At 32.7% G+C, this 19334-nt stretch overlaps 1 long non-coding RNA gene across 1 annotated transcript; it reads left to right on the top strand.

The window, feature by feature from the left end:
• The first annotated feature begins 4844 nt into the window (after window positions 1-4844).
• Window positions 4845-9757, top strand: LOC105953396 (uncharacterized). The gene is made up of 7 exons (XR_016034518.1): window positions 4845-5160; window positions 5495-5564; window positions 6141-6277; window positions 7003-7065; window positions 7196-9009; window positions 9106-9193; window positions 9417-9757. It is a non-coding gene; the product is annotated as an uncharacterized LOC105953396 (long non-coding RNA).
• The last annotated feature ends 9577 nt before the right edge of the window (window positions 9758-19334 follow it).

Raw genomic sequence — 19334 nt, 5'->3', positions numbered from 1 at the left:
TGACTTTTTCTAGTGGGTATTTTTTTACGCCCACCGCTAAACGTTGACCGTAATTGTGCTGTCAGTAACGGTAATTATACTGTCACTGACAATAAATTAACGTAATTATATTGTCACTGATGTGGTTGACAGTAATATTATTGTATTTACAGTTATTTTACTATCAACGACAGTAATATAATTACATTGACTTGTCAACAAATCAAACAAATTTATCAAAATATAACAAAAAGAAAAACGGCAGTACAATTACATAAATGTATTGTCAACGGCAGTACAATTACGTTAATGTATTGTCGGTGACAGTATAGTTACGTTAATTTACTATCAGTGACAGTATAATTACCTTTAATGACAGAACAATTACGGTCAACGTTAAGTGGCTGGCGTAAAAAAAAAAAATTTGAAAAGTCAACTCCGGAATCCGGCGGCAAAAAAATATTTAAAAAAAAAAGTTTTCGAAAAAAGAGAAGTCAATAGTACATAATAATAATGACTTTTGTTGTGTTAATATTACTGTGTTAAACTGTAGTATAATTAATGATATTACTGTGTTTAACAGTAATATAGTTAATATTATTTTCAACCACAACAATCTTGTTGTTTAAACGGGGGGCAAAAGGATGTTAAAGAAATTAAAAAAAAAATCGAAAAAGTCAACGTCGGAGACCAGCGTTGATCGGACGGTCAACGCTGGAAACTGGTTGCGAAAAAATCAGGAAGAAAAAAAAAATAATTCGAAAAATTTGAAGCTGAAAACTGGAGGAAAAATTAGGAAGGAAAAAAAAATCAACGCCGGAGACCAGCGGTTAACGGCGGTGGCGGACGAAATTGTCCATAAAAATGTGTTTTGGGTCAAAATTAAATAACCTGTGAAATTTGTGGTCAAATTAAGGTTAGATTAAATTAAATGATGAAATTGGAGCATATTAAAGTACGAGGGGCTATTCTAGTCTTTTACAAACCTCTGGAACATGTGTGTATTTTTTTGTAAATAAGTTTATTGTCTGAACATCTTTATGAATAAATGCACATTGATGGACTTATTTATAAAGTGCCTTTAAAAAAAAAATCCGGCAGTGGGTTGTCGGAGCTCCGGTTAGCTGACTGGTCGTTAGTTAACTTCAACATTAGTTGACATTTCATATTTTTTGTGTTTTGTCTTTTTTTTCTAATTTTTTTTCTCTAACGGCGGATCGTCGGAGCTTCGATTGGCTGACTCAGCATTAGTTAATTTTAACATTAATTGACATTTGACATTTCATTTTTATTTTCTTTTATCATTTTTTCTTTCTCTTAATTTACTTGGATGATAAGCATATTATTCTGAGCCCGTTCTTTTGGTGGAATCAAACCACCCCTTTATCTATAGTAACTATGGTTGGGATGCCGGCCCCCCGTATCCCGACTTATCCAACCCAAGCAGTCCATTAACCTTTCCTTTCGTAAAAATGAAATCTCTTTTTATGCAAGACCATGAGACGAATGAGACTCTAAAACAAAAATGACCACTTTACGACATCACAAATATCAATCAACGAGCATTCAAACAAAATCCAATTATACGCATATATACACGGCAATCACACACAATATCATATACATAACCACTTAAGTATAGCACATAATTCACATAATTATTATAGCATCATATTATATATTTATATATCATAAATTACACACACAACAGCACACACACACGGCACACACATATACACACAACATGCAGCCCCAAAACACACTTTAATTAGCATTAAATTATCAAACCATGCCCTTAAAGCACCAACATTTTTATCTTTTCATTAATGGGATTTCTCCCACTTTTATTCATTTAATGAATTAAAAATTCTTACAGCCCCTTAACATAGTTCAACTGGAGATTTTTAACCATAAATTCACATTCTCACAATTAATACTCAAGGCATAATGATTAAAACACGAAAGTTCCATTTATGATACATGCACAGCCAATATTTCGAAATAATAGCAAATGGCATCTAAATGTTCTCAAATTAAATTATAGGCTGCCTAACTGACTAAGTGAACAGATGCAAAAAGAATTTTGCAGTTTCCTCAGAAATTGGATTTATAAAAAATAAAATACTCGGCAAGTAGTGTTGAAGCCAAAAATGATTTTTCCAACAAATATTAATCCCAAACTATGGCCAAATAGAAAATAACAAAATTCCACTTACTCCTACTGAGATTTTAAAGGTGAAAACATTTTTCATGCTGAAATTTCAAGAAATTGCAGATTAGTCCTAAAAATTCATATACTATCTACACATGCAACCCCAAAAATCTTGAAAACTCATTTTCTTTTTCCAAAATTCCCAAAAATTCAAAATATTAAACCTTTAAACAAAAAATGCTTAGATTCACAGATTATAACATGGATTAGACATGCAAGAACACAAATACCAAGATTAGCACAAGATTTCAGATTTTACACAAAAAGCCCTAATTTTTCGAAAAGTGAGGAAATCTTTTAAGTAGTTTTGAAAATCCTTTTTCCTTACTATGATACCCTTTAATTGGAGCAAGATATTCGAGATTTCTTACCTATCAAAGCGTGTTGGCCGAAGAAAGAAAAACCTTCAAAAGAAAAGAGGGTTTTTAGAGGAAGAAAAGGAGGATGAAGAGAAATGAAGAAAACGAAGATACAATGTTACCTCCTTCAAGAAGTGGCTCCAAGATTGAACCAAGCTAGTTGAATGGAGAAGGGAAGAGCTTTGATATCAAGTTGGGAGGAGTTGAGATCTCCCGTAAGAGGGCAAGTGTTTTTGATGGTGTTCTTGGCATATTCAAGGGTGAAACTTATATAGGGGATTTGCATTTTGATTTCTATATTTTTTTTCTTGAAGAAATTTGAGCTGGTGGCCGATGGAGGAGGTGGTGCTTCGGTGGTGATGGTGGAGAGAGGACAAGTGGGAGTGTAGGTGTAAAAAAAAAGAAGAAGGTAGAGTGTCTCTTCACATTACTAATCCACATTGAGTGTTGGATTAGTGTAAATCATCACACTTTGACATGTGGACAAGCATGCATCTCTTTTCTAATTTTATTTCTTAATTAATAAAATATTAATCTCTCTCATACACACAAAACCGAACACACACATATACACATATACATGTACCTATATTACCTATAGTCTAGAGTAGGTTATAGCATAGGCATATATGTATGCATACATGTACGTATATATGCATGTTTTATGTATGTAATTATGATTAAATCATGAAATCACATAATTAAATTAATTATACACATAAGTCACATAATTTAATCTAGCACACAATTATCAATAATTAATCCATTTAAGCACATAATTATCGAAATAAAGTTGGCACATAATTATTCAACAAATTCCTAGCACATAAGGCATATAATCAAATCGGCATATAAGGATTATTAGTCTAAGCAAATAAGGCACTTAAAGCAATTAAGTTGATAAGGTAAATAAATTCCTAATAATTCCTACGTGAGAATTTTCGGTTATGGAATTTTGGTTAGGGATTAGGGTTTCGAAAATGTGGGGTGTTACAATCTTCCCCCCTTAAAATAATTTTGTCCCCAGAATTGTTACCTGACCCGAATAATTCCAGAAAGTGTTTACGCATTTCCTCTTGGCGTTCCCACGTGGCTTCTTCTAAAGTATGATTATGCCACGAGACTTTAACTAAGCGAATGTTTCGGTTACGTAGGATTTTGGTTTTGTATTCGAGGATTTGGGAGGATTTTTCTTCGTAGGTTAACTAACTCAACATTAGTTAACTTTAACATTAGTTGACATTAGACATTTTTTTCCCTTTATCTCCTTTTTTTTAATTCGGTTTCGGTGGTGGGTCGTTGGGGCTCTCATAACGATTTTAACTACTACGATTTTATTTTTATTATTATTATTATTATTATTATTATTATTATTATTATTATTATTATTATTATTATTATTATTATTATTATTATTATTATTATTATTATTATTATTATTATTATTATTATTATTATTATTATTATTATTATTATTATTATTATTATTATTTAAAAAAAACTAATTTCATTTATTTCTTTTTTATTTTTTTCTAGTAGTGGCCTGGATGGTGGGAGCTCTAGTTAGCTGACTCAATATTAGTTAACTTCAATTAGTTGACAACTTGACATTCATTTTTTTTTCTTTTATATCATTTATTTTATTTTAATTTATTTTTTCCGGCGGTGGGTCATTGGAGCTATAGTTAGCTGACCCAGCATTAGTTAACTTCAATTAGTTGAAATTCATTTTTTTTTTCTCTTTTTATTTTTTTTCCTTTTTTAATTTTCTTTGTAGCACCCCCCTCGGGTCGGGCGATAAATCGAACCGGTTTATCGGAAAACTTTAGATAGCGGAAGCAAAAAGGGATCTCTTTGTAATTTTAAAACTTTCGAGTAGGACCAAAATGTAATTTCTAAAAATATCTTTTTGGGTCATTTGAAAACCTTGGAAAACCTTAAGAATTTCGAAAACTCCTTAGGGTTATTTTGGTCGTTTAAATTTCTCGTTTTAGAAATAACTTTAAAAAGGCATATAATCAAATCGGCATATAAGGATTAATAGTCCAAGCAAATAAGGCACTTAGAGAAATTAATTTAATAAGGTAAATAAATTCCTAAAAATTCCTACATGAGAATTTCCGGGTTATGGAATTTTGGTTTTTATGGTTTTTTTTAAAATTGTTTTTAATTCCTTCAATTAGAGCCAATGACCTGATGACACGTGGCAGTCTTTGGCTATAAATAGCTGGAAAATTGAATTAGCTGTAGCTAAGTTGAGGTTTATAATGATGAATGGCTAGGCTATAGCAGGTTTCTTTGTATGTTTGGCACGAACAAAAATTATTAATTTAAAAAATGTAGCAATGGAACTCATATAATTGTTCATGATTTGACAAATAAATGCCTAATGAAATTTTTCTTTTCCCTCAAAAAGTAAAGAAACCCATTTCTGGAAACTCCAATACAACTTCCATATTTTTCAGTCACTTTCCAAATCTAGGTTTTGGCCTTCTTCCCTCTTTCCCCTCTTTCATTCTTCAGAGCCGCCTCCACAGCTTAGCCAACCTTCTGTTATTGGTGCTGTTCAGGGTATGATTACTGGTCTTGCTTGCATTACTCCTGGTGCAGGTACCGTGCTACCACCCCTCTATTTCTATTTCTATTTCATTTCATTATTTATTAATTAATTAATCAAAATTACATTTACAGTAGGTGTGTAATCTTATTGCACAAACATAAAGAGTTGAATTTTTTTTTGTGTAACTCTTATTTTCTTTATGCTTTTTCCACATTTTTTGATCTCTTTGTTTCTTCAGCTTTTTTTTTGAAGAAAATATTTTTTTATTTTCTTCTAATTTTTTCACAAAATAAATATTGGGTAGTCATTTATTGTATTGGGCATAAGACATTTTATGATTATTCACCAAATTTATTTGATATTGTTTACAAAATTTCTTAACAGGTTATTAATAAAAATGTCGATGTGAGAAGGAAGAGAAAGTTGGTTTTGCCTACAGCAAATAAGTTGATCTGTAAGTAATGCTCAAAAATTAAATACACTATATTAGATGATCAGATTCCATGTGTAGAAATACACTAGTTGTATTCATTATTGCAATATGGAGCTAGATATATGTGTATAATATGTATCATGTGTTGTCATTACTTTTTGAGAGAGAGAGAGAGAGAGAGAGAGAGAGAGAGAGAGATAACAGAGGACAAAAGAGATCATGTTTGTGTATTTTTATGTGTTTGTGTGTGAGTGTTTGTCACAAAAGTGTGTTTGTGTGTGTGTGTGTGTATGTCAAAAGTATGTATATGTCAAAATGTGTGTGTGTGTGTCAAAAGTATGTATATGTCAAAATGTGTGTGTGTGTCAAAAGTTTGTGAGTGTGTGTATGTGTGTGAAAAATGTGTTTGAGTGTGAAAAATGTGTGTTTGGAACCAAGTGGATCATGGTTGGATCCAAACATTAGTCTACATAAGTTGAGTAGAAATTATTTTGATTTTTGTTGCCATCTTTGTTTGTTTACATAGTTTTTATTTATTTATTTTAATTTCTTTTTCTTTAAAGTGATATATCTGCTTTTCTTGCCTTTGTTTTTCAGTTCGCATATCTTCTTAACTTTTGGACTATCCGTGCCGCCGAGCCGCCGCCGCCATTTGTACCGAAAATCTACGCCGCCGCCGACACTCTTTCTCCAAATCTTGTACGCTCTGCTCGTCATCGCCGGCATCACTCTAGGTATTAACTATTACATTTCAATTATCTTTGTTTGCACACATTTTTTTTATTTACTTTCTCTTTCTTTAAAGTGATATATCTGCTTTTTACTCCCCTTTATTTTTCTTTACATATTTCTTTGCATTATATATCTCAATATGAATTAATTATTTTTAGGAAAGTTGTAAACTGAGAATGGGCATATAACATGCCGTCTAATGTTCGTATGCATCTGATATATGTTCTTGCACCAGTAATTGGTCGGTAATTTTTCTCAATATCACTTGTTTTTTCCCCTGCCAAAGAATGTTCTAAATTCACATTTTACAAACTCCATATTTTCTGCAAGCTTTTATTGCCTTGAGAGAATTAAAATTGAGGAAAGTCTTGTGTGCCTTGAGTAATTCATAGGTAATACAAATGAATAGGCATTTGAGAAATTCCACACTTACTTAAAACTATAATTTGGTGCCTTAGTGTTGTTGGGGGTAAATTTATTTAACTAACGAGTTTCATTCGAACGAGTGAGTGAGAAGCCTATTGATAACTTTGGCTGGAATGTTGTCAATCCCTTGAATTTGATCTCTATGCAATGTTAGGAATAACCTAAAAGAGTTAATCCTCGTAGTCATAATTTTGCTTTTAGAGTAATTGTTTTTAATACGATATTTAGATTCAAGTCCAATTATTTTCCTTCAAGTAATTTTTTTTTCATTTGCAACACCGGGACTATAAAACATTACCAGACATGGCAGGCGTGGCAGTGGTAGATCCTAACTTAGCTCAAGTTGATGAACCGTTTATTGGAGGTATGTTTTTCATGAGTTTATTGCATTTACTAAATGCAATATACTCATTTTCATAATCTATTTTTTCTTTTCCTTTTTTTTTTTTCCTAAATAAATTGGGAACAACAAACAAATTTTCTTTCTTTTGTAGGGTCTAATGTTACCAAAAAAATCGTAGACCTTATAGATAAGTTAGATAAGGATAGTGTTGCGATAATGAAAGAAGACACTGATCTTGGGAAAGAATTAAGTGATGTTGTATCTTCTATTAGTACGAATTTAAGTGTCTGCATCGCCATATCAATGGCTGCAACTAATCTAGCTAAGGGGCACAAAGAGTCTTCACATTTTTATTAGGGTAAATAGCATTAAACCACCTGAACTTTTTAGGTTTTTGCACATCACCACCTGAACAAAATTTTTTTGCAGGAGTTCATCTGTACTTAATTAATTGTGCCACATTGCCCTTTTTTACCTGTTTGCAGGTCAAAATGACCTGTTCTCACCGCACGTGCGTTTCACATGACAAATACAAGGCTATTGATGTCTTTTCACTTCCTAAAATACTCAGCTCTAATTCCTGTTGAAATTCACACACTCTCACACATTTCATTCCATCCACTCTTTATCGTTTTCTAGGGAAAATGAAATCAAAGTAATTCCAAATTACAAAAGTCACAAGTGTGTTTGGTTCAGAAGAAAATGAATCAAAGTAATTCCAATTTCTTTAGTTCGATTTGGTATTCAGACGAAAATTAGAAGATAAATTATTGTTGGATAATTTTTTATAAAATAATAAAACCAAAAAAAAAAAGCACTTTCAGACCCAACCCCCTACCAAAACCCACCCATACCCACCCAAAACTAAAACTGAAACGGCGTCGTATCTAGGGGATGGACTTGCCGTTAAATTCAAGTCCTGAAGGGGCAGAATTGGGTGAAGCAGTGTGGGGATGGTGATTAGAGAAACGATAGGCTTATTACCTTCGTGTTTGATTTTCTCCGGTGCGACGGTGGTTGGGTTGGTGGTTGTTGTTGTAGCAGCCACATGCTAATTCTTTTTCGGTTCCTCCTTTGGAGTGAGGCAGCGCCAGCTGGGGGCGGCGATTGGGGACTACCACCGGCGGTGGTTGGGGTGACGGTTTTTACAGCCGCCGCCGCCGCCGCCGCATGCTAATCTCTTTTGTTGGTTCCTCCTGTGGAGTGAGGCGGCATCGGCAGAGGTGGCGATGGGTAACTAGCACAACCAAAAAAAGAATAAGAAGAGAGGAAGTACAGGGGAATATAATAATGGAGGGAAGGGGAGAATGATAGACAAATTAGAGAAATGAGAAAAATGAATGATAAATAATGGGAATAACGGTGAAATTGAGGGAGAATAGAAGCAATTGGGGTTTTTTTTAATGGAAAAGCCAATAATACCCTTGGATTTCGCATGTGCAAAGCGCGTTTGTCAAGAACCGGTCATTATGACCTGAAAACCACCGGCAAAAAATGGCAAAGCGGCACAATTAATTGAGTACAGGTGAACTCGTGCAAAAAAATATTGTTCAGGTGGTGAACCGCAAAAACTTAAAAAATTTAGGTGGTTTAATGCTATTTACCCTTTTTATTATGCCTACTTGGCTCTGATTTCTCTAGCCATCATTTTAAGTTTCTTATATTCGGCCGCTTATAAGCGAGTTGATCGTGAGGAAATGGAGAAAAGAGGGAGAAATATTAATCGTAGGAAGCTGTTATTGCAAGATATGGCAAAGATTATTAGGTTGCAGTTACAACCACTAGGCACTACGGAACCACTGTATTGGAATTGCTTGGAAAGAGTAAATCATGTCATTAGTACTCTAGACAAAAATGAGCATAGGAAATTGAATGGGTGGTGGTATTTGCCATCTTGCATGCCTCAAATCATTTTCATCATCTCTACTGCTGGTCTTGTGTGCTTGGCATTGTCGTCAACAAAAGGTAACTTTAAATTACAACTTGTGCTTTAAATTACAACTTGCGTTTAAAATTACAATTTGTGCTAACGAATTGAATTTTCATTTTTCTGTGATACAGCCCCGAACGAAAGTACTTTGGCTCCGGCTCCAGCTCTTGCTCCGGCTCCGAGTGGATGAACATGATGTGGTGTCAAGATATTACTAGGGTAAATTTTTTGGTGATTTTACAGATGTAGCTTCAAATTTTAATATTCTAAACATACTATGTTTGATGTTATTTCTTACTACCACTTCTCATATTTCAGCAATATATTTTCGATCATCATCTGAAAGTACAAGGATATCTTAAAACAAAATTGGACTTTTGAATGTCACCGTTTAATTTAACTTTGAGCTATCTTTGACTTCGGTTATTTCTTTCAACTGCAGCTGTTGGTGTATCATCTATGAGGGTACAATGTTGATCAGCCTCGAAATCTTGCAAAAAATGTGACAACTCAACGATGAATGAAACAGAGCTGCTCGTGTAATCCTTTTTGGCTGTTCTTCTATCGGATTTTTATTTTATTTTTTCCATCTTTTTTTTTTCGAGGAAATGAGTTTAGGAGTGTGACAAATGGCTGTCTTTCTACTGAATTTTGCCTGCACAAACAGATAAACTAATCTCGGTAGACAGATTAGATGACTAACTGTTGTGAAGTAACATTGTCTGAAACTATAATAGGCTATATATTTGTTGTTAAATATATAAGTACATATTTAGTTTAAAAGTATTTTATATATTAAAAAAAATGTTGTACAAAAAGTCAATTGGTTGGTTATTATTGACCAGTCGATCTTTCAAGAGTTTAGTAATTACGAATTAAAATAATAATTCCAACTTCAAATGGTCAATGAATACTCGACTATCGACTATAATTTTTTGCTCCACCATAGACAGACAATTGTGTAAAACATACTATGGAAATCTATATATAATAATATATACAAGTTTTGAAGTATATCAAAAAACCTGTTATATAACATATATAAGGTTTTTATTGTAATAAAAAAACAACAAAATTTGAATTCCTTAATCACAAGGTTTTCGTCTTTTTATCTCCAAATTTTCAGTTCCTAATATAAGTTCACATTATGCCATGATCAAGATTTTGTGTAGGCTGTTAACAGCAAACACAATGAAGGGGCTGATGGAAACTAAAGCATGCGTCATTTTTTCTTTTTTGTTTTTTATTTAACTTTTGAATAAACTTGTAGGAACTTTTAACACAATATATATATATATATATATATATATATATATATATATATATATATATATATATATATATATATATATATATATATATATATGACCAAGTTTTGAAGTTACAAATATCCCTTTAGGTGCTACAAATACAATTTTGATTTAGGGCAAATTACGAACATCCCCTGAGGTAAGGTCAAATTACGAAAACCCCCATCATGTTTGGGTAATTACAATCACCCATGTTTTTAAATATTTTCAATAATTTCTTTTTGTAATTCGGTTATTTATCGAACCAAATTGTATTTTTTGGTTCGGTAAACGATATGAAATGTTGGCGTACCGAATTTTCGTTACGGTTTTACCGAATTAACATTCATAAACTTACCTTTGAAGAGGTTTTTTCGTAAGATAACATATAGTTGATGAGTGGTTAGAATTACCAAAACAAGAGGGGTTTTTCGTAACTTACTTAATCATACCTCAGGTGTAACCGTAATTTGCCCTTTGATTTATCAATAAAATCCCTTTAAAATAATAAAAATACGTTATAGAATATACCCTATTAGCTCACAAGATTTACAATATATAAATACGTATACTAATAAACATAAGAGAGTAATAATGCTTTTGAGAGAAGTGCAAATTTATAGTAGCCGAAACACCGAGTAACGGACCTATCACCGGTTCATTTACTGTTACACGAAGTAAATAAAATACACCGAGTAAATAATTACCATTCATTAATCCACAAAAATACACACACCTATTGGTGTGTAGGTAAACAGTAAAGATTGCAATCATTTTCTTAACAAAATTTCCTGAGAATACATAATATAAATGCTCGGTTATTCCTTACCATTCGATAAATAACCAGGAAACTCATAAGTATATAATACTAACCAAAAACAATATATATAAGGGGGGAAAATATAATACATTATAATATGTATTCAACAAGAAAAACAAAACGTATCTGTTAGAATCTAGAGGTCTTAAGATATAAGTCCCGGTGACAAATCTTATTAGACTAAATGACAAATCTAACTAAATTTGCTTCACCTCCTTTATCAAAATACATTCCGAAAACGCCCCTCCACTCCTAAACTCAAAATTACAGGAGATTGTAAATATACTATGATGAACTATGGTATTATTTAACATTTTTAAGTTTGCATCTAATTTTTTTTTTACGTGGAACACCTTTTTTTTTTTTTTTTCTTTTTTTCATTTTACGTATTTTTTCATTATATAATCTATTGTTTTCCCTTCTTTTCTATATAAATTGAAAATTATGATTTTTTTAATTTTTTCGGTCGTAGACATCTACAGAAACTCGTACCAACCGTAGTAATCCGTAGTCACCCACACACATCTTGAAACCCTAACTCCTCCTTTGGACACTGGCCGCCAGACATCCATAGACACTCACAGACATCTATAGACATCCAAATCGAAAAATATTAAATTTTCCCATCCAAACCCTAGATCCGCTCCACCCAGGGCCGGCTCAACCCCTAGGCAAAATAGGTAGTTGCCTAGGGCCCCACGTTAAGTGGGGGCCCACCTATACACTTTTTTTTTCCTTTTGTTTTTAACACTAATACGTATTATATATTAGATAAAAAAATATGTATACAGTAGACATTAATTTTTTTTATATTATAAATTTTATATCTATTGTAGGCCTCTCAATTAATTAAGGGTTAATAGCATTTCGCCACCTAGACTTTGCCTGTTTTTGCACTTTACCACCTTAACTAAAAAAAGTTGCAAGCGCCCACCCAAACTCAGTTTTTTGACGCACATAACCACATAAGGGGAATATTCCGGCGAATATTCTCATTTTTCAACGCACGCGCGATGCACATGCGAAAGTTCAAGGGTTTTTCGTCTTTTCACCTGAAAATATCATAAGGGGTGAAATTGAAAGTACCAGGGACTCAATTGAACTTAATTTGAAACTTTCACAAATTTGAAATTAATTGAAGCTTTGTGGCTTCATCTCCCATGGGATAAAAACACCCACCGCTGCAGGCCTGTTTCAAAATGGAGCGAAAAAATCTCCAATAAAGAGATGAATAAGAACAACGACATCAATTTGTTGAAATTCGCCATGGATTAGAGAGACGAAGAACCCAACTCCGGAAGTGATTGAATCAGATTTCGGATTCTCGCTGGATAGCATGTGGTATCGGATGTACCACTGTTCTTCCTCGTCGCCGAGGTGCCCATTCACGACGGGCGAACCGATTTTGACGATTTCCCACGAATTGTTGGGGGCCCAAATCGAAGACTAAAACCCTAGAGAGAGACGAATTAGAAGGAATTGGTGGAATTGAAGTGGGGTGTGGATACTTGAATTGGGAATACTCTAGTAATTCTCATTTGTTGTCTCTTTGTTGGCGCTTTTGCTCATCAACAACAAGGCGTTTGAGGAATTGTCCAACGGTAGCCCCCCGGCCCAGCCGGAATTCTCCAACGGCAGCGCCCATTTTGTTTACCGGGCCCAGAAGGTGGGTGTTTTGATCCCATGGAAGATGAAGCCATAGAGCTTCAATTACTTTCGAATTTGTGAAAGTTTCAATTAAGTTCAATTGAGTCCCTCGTACTTTCAATTTCATCCCTTATAATATTTTCAAGTAAAAAGACGAAAAAGCCCTTGTACTTTTGCATGTGCATCGCACTTGCGTTGAAAAATGAGAATATTCGCCGGAATATTCCCCTTAGGTGGTTATGTGCGTCAAAAAATTGAGTTTGGGTGGGCGCTTGCAACTTTTTTTAGTTAAGGTGGTAAAGTGCAAAAACGGGCAAAGTCCAGGTGGCGAAATGCTATTAACCCATTAATTAATATAATAGACGATTAATAATACATGTATATTTAATTGTGTGGGTCATCGGTTACTTTAACTTAAATATCATCCCTCAATCATTATCACTTTTTTTCTCCACCTGACTTCAATAGGTGAAAATGTGCTATATTATAACCTTCTCTTTATTTTTTTGCCTTTTATTGATTTTTCTACTATTTTTGTTTGGATAGGCACATTTGATTTTTACTGCAATTTTCACTTTTTCTTTGATAATTTATAAAAAAAAAATTATACATAATAAAACATATGTATATAATATTAGGGCCCAAGTTTTGCTTCGCCCTGTGTCCAGTATCCTAAGATCGACCCTAATGTGATGGAAAAATCCGAACTACTAAAACTAAACATTTTTTTTGTTAGTGAATTACTTAATTATACTATAAACTCCCTAAAATTTCTATTTCTTACTAAAATATCACTCGTTTTTCTAATATTGAATTAAAATTTATCAATTTTGATATTTTTATTTGTTCTATTATTTAAAACAAATATTGTTGATGAATTTGAATTTGTTTATGTAAATAATTTAAAAACAATCGCAACCTTGTGAATTTACTTGTGCGCTAATACAAAATTTTCTGATCCTAGTATAAGGAATAATTTCATATACTATTTTAGTTTGGTAAAATTTATTTTTGTTTTGTATTTTCATTTTTGCATTAATTAATGCATTGCATCAATAAAAAAATAAGAAACTATATTTTAAATATAGGGCCCCAATATTTTGGCTTCGCCTAGGATCCCCAGCATGCTAGAGCCGGCTTTGGCTCCACCACGAAAACCCTAACACCCTCTTTGAACCCTAGCCGCCAGCAAGCCATAGACAACCATAGACACCCACAAAAATCCATAGTCATCCAAAAATAAAACCCTAGATCTACAACCACAGTCACCATATCAGCCAAAATAAAAACCTAGATTTGCAAAAATGTCACCATAGCTGCCACCACCTCCATATTCATCGCCTCACGACCTTTCTCTATCTCCATAACCAACCCCCCTTCATAATTGTGACAACGACTGCCCCTAACCACCTCCATAAATATCTCTACCATACCCACGACCTCCATGGCCGCTGCCATAGCAACTCCCACAATATGCACCGCCTCTATAGCTGTCGCCATTCACCATGACCGCCTCTATAACAACCCCCACGTTACTCGCCGCCTCCAAGACCACCCCCACCGCCACCATATACGCCATAGCCATATAAATGGGAGCAAGAGAGATCGAGAGGGAGAGAGAGAAAGACTAACATAACTGTAGAGAACGTGAGAAATGAACGAGAGAAAGAAAGAGAGAGATAATAAAAGAAAAGAAACAGATCTGGAATAGAGACACCTAAATAGAGTTAATATTTAGGGTATAAGGGCAAGTTAGAGATTAAAAAAATTAGGGATGTGGGACATATTATATTTTAAAATAGGGATGTATTTAAAAAAAATAGGTTGGGGTAGCCATTTAGTTCTAATTAAATTTGTTACGAGGGACCCAAGTATATTAACCCCTAAAATCTAATTGGATTCTAATAAATAAAGGATGAGTAAATACTTGGGCAACAAGTCCTTATGTGCCGTGAAACACAAAAGGGAAGTTCCCTTGTTTACTTTAATTCTTTAATTTGTCATTAATTTTTTTATTATATAGGAAACTTATGTTTTTAATTAAAAAAAAAGTTATTCTTGTTTTAATGACTTGTCTTATACGTATATTAGGTAACTTAGACTTAGTGGACTATGGTTTTTCTTGTTGTACATGGAATCAATAAATATAGAAGAGTATATATAGATAAGAGTAGCAAGGGTCGTTACTCAGCGGCTTTTTCGAGAGAAAGCTTCAAGAAAATATTTATTATCTCGTTTTTATTTTTATCCAACTTCATGATAAATATTATTTTCATAGAAAATATATTGGCTTCAAGGCTTTGTGGAGAAGACACCAAGGTTCAAGGATTATTCACAAGTTTGCTTCTTCTATACAAAAAGATCGGTTCTTCGGGATAGGTTCTTCGGGAGAGGGGCTTAAACAAGTTTGTTTAATTTTATTTTGAGGTAAAGAGAAGCTATTTTTGCCGGTTCGAAACGATTTTGTAAGCGAAGCCGAGCCAAACACGTGCAAAAGTGCATTCTAGCGGGTTGTGGTAGTGTTTGGTATTTCAAGCATAACTCTCGCATACAACCTCCGATTGAACTGATTCAAATGTCTTCAGAAAGACAACTTCAAGGACTACAACTTTTGTCAATACATATTTGTCAAATTCGGGATTAAAAAGAGGCCAAACAGTGTTTGAAGTTGATGCAGACGCCAGACCGCGACCAAACACCACCGGATCACGATCTGGGGTCAAATTCCAGTAAGCACACAAAGGACGCCCAAATCGTGATTCGAAACTCCTGGATCACAGCCTGGGGAGGTGGTGTGTAGTTTTCGAGGCTTCCACGTCGCAATCCAAGAAGTCCAGATCGCTATCTGGGCACATAAATCGAGACCACATATTTTTCTTTGTTTACTTACTATAAATTCAAGGTCTATTTTTCTTTTTTTGATCTCTCGACTTGTTCTTCGGTTTTCTCTTCGGTTCTCGCCAGTTCTTCGCAGGAAGTTTCGACGAGGGTTTCGACTCGAGTTTTTCATAAACTTTTCATTACGTTTATTTTATGAGTTCCCGTGTTCTACATTTCAATGCTATGTTTTGTAATGAACTGAGCATTTTCTCATTTTCTTTTACGGAAATGAAACCTTGTATATATTGATTTTGATTTCCAGATATGTGATCTATTTGTTGTTTTTTGATTCTGTTTATGTTTTCCTGTATTAAATGCTTTCAATTGTTTGACCAACAATTGAATTGATTGTAAATGTGAATGAACTCGAGAGAGGATTTCTCGTTTGAATTTAAGAAAACATAGCTCGCTTGTGGAAACGGAGACGTGATGCACCTCGGGCAGCCCTTAAGAACTGGACATAAATTCTCTCTTAAAAATCAGGTTATGAACGGAGACGTCGGACCTGTGCGTAGACTCTAACTACACTAGAGACGGGGGTTAGGGTATTTTAGTGTCTGGGTTAGGGAATATAGAATTAACATTAGATTCGGATCTGTAGATCTTTATTGATAGTAAATTGGTGGATTTTACCCTATAAGCATCACACGTCGGAATTCATCGCTTGTACTGGCGGACCGTTGCTTTTATTATTGTTGTTTTTTTTGTTTTTAGCTTCATGCCCCATCCTTACAATTGTCTAGATAAAGTTTAGGATAGTATAATTACGGTACTTGATAAATTTAAGAATTTAATTCCGTGTGGATTAATATCTGGAATTCACAATTCAACAATACGCAATACTGTACACTTGCGGTTATTAATACTTAGGTTTTACGCGTATCACCCTTATGTGCAATTTTAGCCCAACTCCATTCAGCATTATGACCAACTGCATTTAGCATTTTTGGACCTGCATTTATTATTTTTATAGATTTTTTATAATAAAAAAATATAAATGTTATTTATTATTATCTTTTATATATACCTTCTTTTGTATTTCTATTTTTATTTTTAAAATATTTTAATTTTTTTAGTTTTTATTTTTTTTCAAACTTTTGGGTGGGGTTATTCGAACCTTACCCAAGTCCCAACACTTGTAGATTATTGTTACGGGTAAAAAAAAATTGAAAATTTGACAAAACCCCCTCATTACACAAGTGTCATTACAATGGACCCAATTTTATTTTACATTTTTAAGATAAATCTAAAACAACTTTTATTAATTAAAAACACTTAATTATCACCATTATACCCCCTAACAAACAAGGTATCTTTAATTTTGATATTAAAAGATATATAATATATATTCCTTATATATCTTAAATAACACCTTATATACGTCTCTCTCTCTCTCTCTCTCTCTCTCTCTCTCTCTCTCTCTCTCTCTCCTTTAGTAAATATCTTAATTAAATCCAAAATTAGTAACGTCAAAAAAATGAAATTAATAATACACAATTATCATAAATTAATAATATTTAAACAGAAAATGAATGTAATTTCGAAATTAGTTGATGCGGACCAAACCCAGTTAAGCTTGAATTATTAATCTCGACTTTTCAAATATGCATGAGCACCACATTTTAAATACACAAGACGTAATTGAAAAGAATAAAAATATATATCATGGTTTAACAAAGCATTAAATTGAATGCAATATTACCGGTGGAAACAGCTTACAAAAAAGTACCCACAAAATTGCATAAAAAGCCCATTTGTAGCTAGAGTTATCAACCCCAAAAAATGTTATGTTTTAATGGATTATCAAAGCCCAACAACTCAATCAGGAGTTATCTCGAGAAAATTGTAGATGTATGAACATGTTTGTTTTGCTTGAACGTTATGTTGTTGTTTATCCGAGCATGAAAGCGAATTTGTAATTATACAGAGTGGTTTTCATGTTTACATAGTCGTTATACATAGTGGTTTTCATGTTTAAATAGCTGTTATACATAGTGGTATTCATGTTTACATAGTTGTTATACATAGTGGTTTTCATGTTTACATAGCTTTTATACAGAGTGGTTTTCATGTTTATATAATTGTTTATACAGAGTGGTTTTCATGTTTATATAGTTGTTTATACATAGTGGTTTTCATGTTTATATTGTTGTTTATACAGAGTAGTTTTCATGTGTGGATTATACTAATTTAACAATGGATTACACTAATTTAACAGTGGATTGCACTAATTTAATAGTGGATTACATTAATATTAATGTGGATTATGCTTATTTTATAGTAAATTTTACTTTAATTTTATAGTAATTTTCGATAAATTCAGTGGTTTTCGATGAGTATGTAGTGGATTTCAATTTGTTTTTAAATATTAACCACTTAAAAAACTGAAGAAAGAAAAAATAATTTTTGTTTTAAATTGTAAAAAAAAAAACCATCAAAAAATTAAATAAGAAATTGGGAAAGAATTAACTAAAATTACGTGAAATATGAGATATGGGGAAATAATAGGGGATGGAGTGAGATGGAGGAGATAATAGGGGGATTTGCATATCTACCAAAATTTAGATGAATTTTTCCACAATAATATAATATATTAATTTTCAATAATAGTAAATAGGGACATTTTGGACAATTAGAATCAATTGGATTTATAACAAATATCAATTAAAAAAAATGAATTTATTAAGAAGTCAAAATTCAATAAGGGGTGTTTGTGAAAGAGCCCAAAAAAAAATGGAACAAACTTTTTTCATTTTGATTTTCAAAATTCCATTTTTGAATTTTCCAATTATTTTTTACTGGAATTTCAATTCTATAAAAAATGTGCAATTTTCAATTTCCGATCCGATTAAATTCTTGAAATTAGTTTAAAAAATTCTATTTTTTGCTGAAAAAGACACAAGTAAATAATTTTATTATATATCTTAATTATTTGAAGTAGGACAAATAAAGTAAATAGTTAATTATATTCTTATTTTAGGGTTAATGAGGCATACCACTCATTTGAAAAAAAAAATTAGAACAAAACACCTCATATTATTTTTTATAGTTGGAAGTCTCTCATTTTTTCACAACCTGAAAATTCCTTCACTCTATCTGTCCGATGCAATTTATGTGTGTTTGTGTTTGGTACACGTAAAGTGGTCAATGCATTGCACTAATCTTTTATACCGCATTATATTAAAAAAATTGTATATGTTATTTTATTAGTATTTGTTATGGATTTATATATTCTGTCAATCTGAGAAAAAGAATTTCAATATCACAAATTTTTACTTGCTTTCCTGGATGCTTTCTTAAATAAGAGGCTACAATTTTCTTCATAAGTTCTTTTTTGTTTTTATTTTTTTCCCTTTTTCTTCTTCTCGGTTAGCTGTCTGCTACACTCTTTGTGTAGAACGTTTGTTAAGATAAGTGTTTTTTTTTTGTTTCTCATTGTATGATACACCTTTCGTTAGTCCATCTAGAATAGGTTTCGTTTTTTTTTTTTTTTTAGGGTTAACTTATGTATGTCTACGTTAATCTAGCTAGTGTGGTAATTCATGCATTTTATTAGTTCATGTATTTTATTAAGTTAATATTCATGTATGGTGTTGAAGAGTCATGGAGAAATTCATGTAACTAGATAATCAAGGGTCATTATTAGTGGGTATAAATACCCCTTGCATGTGGAATGACAGAACCGTGAGTTGCATATTCTCTTCTAAAAGTTTTGTCTTCTTCC

Source organism: Erythranthe guttata, chromosome 11 (genome assembly GCF_056151865.1).
Source record: "Erythranthe guttata isolate IM_541 chromosome 11, IM_541, whole genome shotgun sequence".
Taxonomy (NCBI): Eukaryota; Viridiplantae; Streptophyta; class Magnoliopsida; order Lamiales; family Phrymaceae; genus Erythranthe; species Erythranthe guttata.
Note: the sequence above shows the minus strand (reverse complement) of the source record. Positions and strands in the feature narration are given on the sequence as shown.